Genomic DNA, 10,059 nt, shown 5'->3' with positions numbered 1-10,059 from the left:
TATAAAGGATAGGAAGAAGATAAATAGTAAGTTTTAAAGATTATTAGTTATAAGGACATTAATAATAAAATATAGTATAAGGTTAAGTAGATAGGCTATAATAAGACTACCTAGGAACTACTAGAGAATCTAAAGAACGCTATAGGAAAAGTATAGGAGTATTAGAAGAAATTAGGTTAGGTAATATAGATATAAAAGGGTTATAAAAGAATAAGTCACCTAAGGGGGACCTAGGAAGAGCAGCTACTAAGCTACTTAAAGGTATTTCCTTCTTAGATAGAAGAGGACTAGCCCTCTTATTACCTAATTCTAGTAAACCTTATTTTATAAGCTTTTACTCCTTAAAATAAACCTTTTTACACACCTTCTTAAGACAAAGAAGACGGGTAGAGGTAAATAAATAAGTATTAAAGGCACGCTATTAAGCAGCTAAGGCCTCTAACTTTGCCTTTTATAATTAATATAACTTACCTAAAGCGTTTATAAGCTTACTATTAAGTTTTATAGCCGTAGATTAAATATAAGACCCTATAATAAATTACTTAGGGAACTTAAAGACTATTAAGAGTTATAGGACGCGTATACTTAGCGTTAAAAGTAAAATAAATATTATAAGACAATTAGATATTCGCTTTAGTATACTTTAAATAAAAAGAGGGTTGCTAGGATAAGGGACTTACTAATATAATATAAACTAACCCCTCTTTTACGCAACAAGAATATAGAGATAGTATAATTTTACTAAGTAATAGTATAACTGTAATAGTGCGAGCATATTGTTAGAATAAGGAAGAAGGAGTTACTTTAGGTATAATAAGTAATAATATTAACCAAATTAATTAAATGGATATTATACCTCTAGTAAACAACTTAGAGATATTTAGAATTTTTAAGGACAAAGATAAAAAGAAGGGAGATAGTATTACGGACGCTTTAAGTACAATATTATAACTACTTAAAGAAAAGTTAGAAGAAGCTAGTTAGTTAATAAAAATATAGTTTAGGATAAACCTAATTAAGCTATATAATAAGGAATAGTAACTAAGGTTATATAATAAGGTCTATAAGGTCTATAAGGTCTATTATATACCTTATATACCTTACATATATTATATATAAGAAGGATTTCTTAGGAGTATAGTTGTGTATTTAAAGGACTATAGTCCCTACCTAGATAGTTCCTTTCTTATAGTAATTCTTAGAATATAATTAGAGTTAATCTATTAGGCAACTACTCCACTGATTATTATTAAGTTATTAACTTTATTACATTACCTATACACCTAGCCTATTAATAGGACCCACTATAGTACCTACTATAAGGTTTCGTTACACGTAATAATAACTAGTAAAGTAGTTACCTAATAGATTAACTCTAATTATATTCTAAGATTTACTATAAAGAAGAGAACTATCTATTATAAAGACTGCGGTCCTTTAAATATATAATCCTACTCCTATAAAATATACTAAGTACGCTAGTATATTAGTACGTTAGTATATTATATTCCCACGTTTTTATATTCCTATATTCCAAACTAATAATGTAATATATTATATAACTCGGCTACCCCTTATCCTATAGTTTAATTAGTTCTATTACCTTAACTAAGGTATTTATATTTCTTCTAAGTAGTGCTACTACTGTTAATATAAGGTCCGTAATACTATCCCCCTCCTTTTTATATTTATTCTTAAAGATATCTCCTATCTCTAAGTTATTAATTAAAGGTATAATATTCCCGTCTTTAATTTAGTAACTTTAATTTATAATACCTTTTATTAGATCTTTTACGTCTAATTATTATAATCGGCTAGTAACTACTATACTCTCTCTTAGTAAAGTTATACCGTCCTATTCTTATTATGCCGAAAAGAAATTAGTATACGTTGTAATTACCTCACTAACCAGTTACTAATATTCCTATTATATTTAGTATACGTAAGCGAATATGCAATTATTCTATAACATTTAATCTATTTTTAATACTAAGTATAAGCGCCTAATTTATTACTATAGACGTCTTATTTCTTATCTAATTTATTATAGGGTCTTATATTTAATCTAAGGCCTTTTACCTTAAGGGTAAGCTATCTCTAACCCTTAAAGAGCTTAAATATTCTTAAGTCGCGAAGCAGAAGGCCCTTAAAGCCTAAATAGCTATATCTATTTAACTAACTCGTCTTAAAAAGGTTTATAAAAAGGTCTATTTAAAAAAGTGGCGTCTTATTAAGTAGTGTCTATATAAGTTAGAAGCTAAGGAAGCTAAAAAGGATTTTAATTAAAAAGAGGCGGAAATAGTTTATACGCCAGTAATAGATCCTCTAAGTCCTTTTGTTCTTTTATTGCCTTTAACTAATCCTTTTACTTCTAATTTGTATTTCTTAATACTACCTAACCTATTTTCTTCTAATACTTTTATACCTTTCTTATAGTGTTTTTTAAATTCTCTAATAGCTCCTAAATAGTCTTATTATAGCCTATCTACTTTACTTTATACTATATTTTATTATTAATATCCTTATAACTAATAACCTTTAAAACTTACTATTTATCTTCTTCCTACCCTTTATACGTGTCTAATTTATAGGCTAGTAGCTCTATATCTCTATACGCTAGCTCTAGTATTATAATATACTATATAGGGTAAATCTTTATCTTAGTTAGTAAGTTAAGTCTATATATAACTTTTAAAATCTTTAACTTGATTTTAAATAGTCCTAGTCTAATATAGTCTAACTTCTTACTTAGTCGTCGACTCTTAAAATTTTTATATAGTAGCTATACTTTATCTCCCTCCTTAAGATCTAATCCCTTAAATCTCTTAGCGTTATAGTACCTTTTTATTCTTTATTATACTTCCTTTACTATTTCTATAAGGTTTCTATAAAGATTTATTAGTATCTTTATTCTTTCTTTAGCTATACTACTTATTTTCTTTACTTAACGTGGCAATAATAATGTTTTTAGCTTATATCTATAATTCGCCTTAAATAGTAAAGTCCCTATTTCTTCTTATAGTATTACGTTATATATAAACTATACTACTAGTAGCAATAATACCTAATTATTCTATGCATAATTAATATAATGCCTTAGGTATTACTCTAATGTCTAGTTTAATCTTTCTATTTAACCATCCGTCTGCGGATAATATACAGTAGAAGTTACTACTCTTACTCCTTATTCTGCTAAGAATACCTCCTAAAATACTACTATAAATCTTAAATCTCTGTCTAATATAATTTTACTTAGTGCTCTATATCTTATAAATACTTCTTTAATATAGATTTTAGCGATATCTTCCACTAAGATTTCTTCCGTATATACTATAAAGTATCCCTACTTTATAAGCTTATCTACTATTACTAAGATTATATTATACGTCTATCCGGTAATAGGGTCCTTTAACCTTAGTAACTTAATAATAAAGTCCTATAATATAACCTCCTATAGTCTCTCTAGTATCTTAATAGGTTATAGCCCTCCGTATAGCTTATACCTTATTAGTTTATTTCTTTAGCAATCTAGATACTCCTTTATAACTTTCTAAGCTATACCTTAGATTCCGTTAATAATATATTTCTCTTAAAGTCTTAATACTAAGCCTATAGCTCTGTTATGTCCTTAAGTTACATTCCTATAGAAATCTTCTATAAAATGCTTTGCTATACTTCTTAGGATATACCTTACTTCCTAATTTATGTATATATCTATCTATAGGTCTTCTAGTTATACTTCTAGAATTCTTTATACCTAAAAGCTTTCTAGTATCTTATAGACTCTTTCTTTTAACTCTTTTTCTTAAGTTTCTATAATCTTCGGGTGGTTATACCTAATTAGTCCGTTTATATCTTTTTGTAGTAAAGCCCTTAATAGCTTATTACTATTTTATAGTTTAGCCTTTCTACTTAGAACGTCTACTTATATATTATCTATACCCTTAGTATACTAAATTTTAAAATAGTATTTTATAAATATCTCTGCCTATCTAATATATCTTTAGTTAAGCTCCTTTATTATTAGGAATCCCGTAAGGTTCTTATAATCCGTCTTAATTATAAATAGTTTCTCTATACCTTATAAGAATTCTCTCTATTCCTTTAATACTATAACTATACCTAATAACTTCTTATTATAGATGTTATAGTTTAATTCTACTAATATTATCTTCCAACTATAATATGCCACTAGGTGCTATCTATCTTAATACTTCTATATAAAGTATACCCCTAGTATAAAGTCTAATGCATCCGTTTCCACAACCGTTTCTAGTCCTAATTAGTAAATTTTAAGAACTGGCTTCTGGGTAAATAACTTCTTAATCTCTTTAAATAGCTTTCTATATTCCTCTCTCTATACCTATCCCATGCGCCGTCAAGGCGCTACCACAATTTGTGGTCCGTGCGCAAACACCAGAACATCAAAAATTTAGACGATTTGGTTGGTTCGCTTACCATAGCGCCTATATCGACGGCGCATGGGATAGTTCTTCTTTTTTTATTAGCCGCGTAAATAGTTCTATATCCTTTAACTACTACGCTATAAACCTTATACAGTAATTACAAAACCCTAAGAATAACCTTAACTACGTTATATTCTCTAGTTTTTACTAATTCACTATAGCCTTAATCTTCTTTAGATCTATACTAAGTTGGCCTAGTTTAATAATAAATTTAACAAAATCTATCTTCCTAGTAAAGAATTTATATTTCTTAATTGCTACTAATATCTTTTCTTTATATAGTCTCTTTAAGACCCATTTAACGTGTTCTCTGTGTTCCTCCTTACTTATTAAGTAAATATTATTATTATTAAGGTATACTATAACAAATTTATCTAAGTGTTCTCCTAATATATTGTTAATACGCTTTTAGAACATTACTAGTGCGTTTATAAGCCTAAATTATATAACTAATAGTTTATATAGTCCTTTCTATAATTTAAAGGCTGCTTTCCATTTGTTGCCTTCCTTAATTCTAATCTAATAGTACGCCTATTTTAGATCTATCTTTATAAAGATTTATACATTCCATATCCTATCTTAGATTTCGCTAATTAAGGATAAAAGATACCTATCCTTTCTAGTAATACTATTTAACTGTTTATAGTTAATATATAATCTAAGTTTTCCGTTCTTCTTTAGTACGAATAGTACTAGATAACTTACTAATAACTGTAATAGTCTAATTTTTTTTAGGTTCTTCTAAACAAACTCCTTTAACGCTTTTAACTTCTTTTAGGTTAGCTTATACGTTAGAAAGAACCTTAGACTTATTTTTAGTTCTAATTCTATTTTATAATCCTATACTATATAATCTAACAGCTTTTTACTTTCTAGACCCTATAGCTACTTACTATACTTATAGTATCTTTTTAGTATATAGCTTAAATTACCTATAACCTCTTTATAGGTTGCGCCTACTTAGTACTATACTAACTTAATTTATTATTATATTCTACGGCATTATATAATAAAACCTTATAGCAGGTACTACGGTGGGTCCTATTAATGGGCTAGGTGTGTAGGTAATGCAAGTAAAGTTAATAACATAATAATAACTGGTGGAGTAGTTGCCTAATAGATTAACTCTAATTATATTCTAAGAATTACTATAAAGAAGGAACTATCTAGGTAGGGACTGTAGTCCTCTAAATATATAACCATGCTCCTAAGAAACCCTTTTTATATGTGATATATATAAGGTATATAAAGTATATAATAGACCTTATAGACCTTATAAACCTTATAGACCTCGTTATATAATTTTAGTTACTATTCCTTATTATATAGCTTAATTAGGTCTATCCTAAACTATACCCTAATTAACTAACTAGCTTCTTCTAACTCTTCTCTAAGTAGTTATAATATTATACTTAAAGCGTCTATAACATTATCTCCCTTCTTTTTATCTTTATCCTTAAAGATTCCTAGTATCTCTAAGTTATTTATTAGAGGTATAATGTCCGTCTAATTAATTTAGTTAATATTGTTACTTATTATACCTAAAGTAACTTCTTCTTCTTTATTCCAATAATATGCTCGCACTATTATGGTTATACTATTACTTAGTAAAAAATAAGATGGAGACCACGCATTAGGAAATGGAGGTTCCTTTACGGGCAAGGCGCGCTCGCTTCCTTACCCCAGTTTGGCTAAGACCTAACCTTAACCTTAACTATAAAAGGCCTTCTCCCTTGCTACTTTTGCCCTTATGCTCTATTTCCTCTTTTCTTTCCCACTACCGTGCTACCTTGGACTCTAGCTGTCAGCCGTAAGGCATTTTCCATCCCCTTAGCGTCTATATAGATGCTTTACCTCTTCCCCAATCTCTACATATTTTATACTAATAATCACCTAGCGCTATAACTTTTTAGCCCTTTTTATAGGACACATTTATACTCTCTTCTAGTATTAACGCATACTTCGGTCCTACCATATTCCTCCTTTTTTCCTCTCCTCTCTCCTCTCCTCCTGCCTATGTCTCCTACCGATTAGTGCACCGGAATAACATTTCCGTTTATCCTTTTCTTTACCTCCGCCTCTAGCAGTGTCTCGGACGTAACTATAATATGCAACTTAATCCCTATCGGAACAGATATAAATAGCTGTGCCAAGAACCGCCTAGTAATAGATTACACGGGTTATAGCTGCTGCGAGCTATAGGACGCGTTAGGCAGTGTTATATTATAGCGTTATAATAAAGGCGAAGCCGGACGCCAAAGTGGGTCCTTAGCGAAACTATAGGCTAATGCCAGTTACTTAGCTTAGTTAAAGCCGCGCCGCCGGAAGCTAGAAGCCCTTACCCTTTTTAGCGCTTTTTTAACCTAGACCTAGACCTTACTCTTCCCTAATAATTAGAGGATTGTATTATAATCGGAGAAGCCGCTAGGCTTTAGTCTAATCTAGCCCCCTATTTAGCTAAGGAGGTATAGGTTATATAGAAACATCCTTTATATAGACCTAAGACTTACAAGGCAGAATCTAGGGGTAAACGGCCCATCCGGTAGTATAGCCTAGCTTTTAGTAGAGCTAGTGTTATAATCTTACTCTTAGCTAACGAATACTAGAGAAAAATTCGCGTATTTAATCTCCTAACGGAGACGGACTTTATACGGTGGCTGCATTAGCTAAAAGGATGCAGTGAGATAGATATAGGCGTGATTGCCTGATCTACTCGCGCTATCTAGGCCCTTATGTTGTTTGTAATATCCGGCTATAGGTAAGAATAAAAGCAAGGCTTTTATATATATTTGGGAGGTTAAGTAGCGGCTATAGGCTCCGTAGAGTGTAACTAAGGAAGTTCCTTAGATCTAGGGGAGAGATTTAAGGATACCCTTATTACTTAGAGTGTCTTTTAATGCTTATAGCAGAATTACGGCACGCCTCTTACCTATTTAACTCTAGGAACTATAGTCTCGCAAAAGATCTAGTACGGAAGATCTAGTTTGCTAGTATAATTGGGTTAGAAAACGGATACGTTAGCGCTAGCTCTAACTCTAAGGAATAAAGGTAGAGGTACTTTACCATTAACCTCCTTAATAAAGAGGCTTAGTGTAATGCCCCTATTAGAGGCTAAATGTGCTAGCTTAGTTAGTTGGGTCTTAATCGCAGTTTCCTAATAGGCGTTAATTTTATAATAGAGTTTAAGCCTATATAAACCTTTATGCGTTATAAACGGTAATTGCTAATAAAGTGTAGATTATACGTTTTAATTCGCTATTAAGTTAGTAGGGTTATTTTAGTATAGATGCTGCGGATATAAGCTAGTGGCGAAGAGGGGACTGGCGTAGACTTAAAAGCCTAGCGTAACCCGTCCTTTAGGGCTATTGGAAAGGCATAAGGTAATAATAATTCTAATAATAATAGCAGTAGCAATAGTGGCATCTTCTTAACCCCTTTATTTTGATTTATAAATTTCACTTAATAATATTAATTTCTATACTGCACCCACTAAAAAACCAAAGGCTTCTTAGTATTATGCGATTACGGCTTCTGAGGCAAATATAAGCAATATACTTAAAAAGAGGACAAAAAAGGGGAGAGTATCTTACTTCCCTCTAAGAGATGATTCTATAAAATATTTAGCCTGATTACACTTAGGCAAGTTATTTTATATTACCTTTTTTAAATATTCCACCTAATAAGGCACCCGTAAATCCTAAGGCTTTTAACGAGTATAAAGATATTTATAAGAATATAAGTAACAGCTAAGACGCTAAAGGAAGCAATTAAGGTAATTTAGTAATTATCCCCTTTTTTTTTAATAACTATAAATATGTTTAACGGGCAGTAGCGAATTTAATATTTATTAAAGATAATATAGCTGACCTAGACTTAGAACCTAAAGCTAAAGGGGATAGAGCTGGTAATACTAATAATAAAGCTAATAAAGTTAGCGATTAACTAGTACCTTATGGGTTAGGTATGCACTTCCCCCCTATATAACGGCCTTGCTTAATAATTATTAGGTAGCGGAAATAACCGCAGCGATAAGGATAATAAGGATAAGGAGTTACCTTCTTTAGAGGAGCTAGAAGATCTCTTTAGCGTATCTACGTATAACTATCTTAAACCTATAGTAGAAGACGTTAATGAAATGGATAGCCTAGTTAAGGGAATTAATGTTATAACTGTCCCCTAAGCTATATAGAAGTTAGAGACCCATGTAGTAACTAACTAAGACTTCTTAATAGCCAATAATATAGATAATATTGGTAAGTTATAAATATTAAAAATATCGTTACTATAACCTAATAACTATAATATATAGACAATCCGCTTATTAGGGAAGGTAATTATAAGAAAGGGAATATAGGAGGCAAATTATTCTTTATGCTAAGGAAGCGGAAGCTTAAGTGGGACGATATTACTAATTATAATTCTAATAACCCTGTTAAAAAGAGTAGCGGGGGTAGCAAGGGTGGTAATAATCTGTGTCCCTAGAAGTAATAAAGGCCACCCGCTTATCGCGAAGACTTATCTTTTAGCCCCCTTATACCCGACCTCAACTTTTAATACCTATAAGTTAACTAGTAAGCGGTATCTACTCTGCGGCCCGCTAGCCCTTTGCTTTAGGAGCCTACCCTTCTCTATAGCTCTAAACCGCTGTATAATAAGGCTAGTAATTATACTTATAATAAAAACAAGGACGGTAATAGCGGTGGCGCCGCTAATAACTGGAGCGACGTTTTAAACCTAAAGCCTACTGTAAAGCGTTGTACCCGGACTAAAAAAGATAAAATTAATAAAGTAAGCTTAGATAATAAATGGGAGATTAACGATATTCTAGGGGAAAAAATAACTAAGTTAGGGCATAAATATAAGGTGGCTTAGAAGCCTACCTAGGTTTATAAGAGCGGGCTTTTAAATTCTAAAGATGCCCTTAAGTCTTATTAAAGACGCGTTTAATAAGCCAAAGCTAGATTATTATAGGTGCACTCTTTTTCTAAAGTTGCGGAAATGAAGGGTAGAGTTGCTATACAGAAGGGACGGGGCTAGTAGCTTGGGCGTATCCTTATATTTCGGTTAGTCCCGCGGAAATAGGAAGCCGGGGTTTGCATTTAGTGGTCCAATTATTTAAATGCATTTTCTTAACGTAGTGTTGCTATATGCAGCCGTTTTTATCTAAATTTTGCTATTAACTTATCTGTATTATGTATATCTAATTAAAACAGAGCCTTATAAGTTATAAGACCTATTATAATACTAGGTATTATAGCACCTATTTATTTATATTACGAATCCTCTCTTTTACTATTAATATACTTAAAAGAATTTATCAAATTATAAACTTCTCTATACTTAAGATATGCTAATCTACTAAGATTATTATTAAATATAAAAAGTGCTAGAAGAGACTAAGATATTTCTTAAAGATAAATCGTATTATACCCTACCCTAGCGCTATTATATAAGGTAGGTAAGCGTGTTTTAACCTAATACCTATAATATAAAGTACAGCGTAGTTTAGGAGCTCGCTAGTAACTGGAGATTATCTAGTATGTTCTAAATAAAGGATAGTTAGTATATTATACTATATAGAAGGATAGTAAGA

This window comes from Cenococcum geophilum, assembly GCF_001692895.1.
Source record: "Cenococcum geophilum 1.58 unplaced genomic scaffold K441scaffold_65, whole genome shotgun sequence".
Classification (NCBI taxonomy): domain Eukaryota; kingdom Fungi; phylum Ascomycota; class Dothideomycetes; order Gloniales; family Gloniaceae; genus Cenococcum; species Cenococcum geophilum.
Note: the sequence above shows the minus strand (reverse complement) of the source record.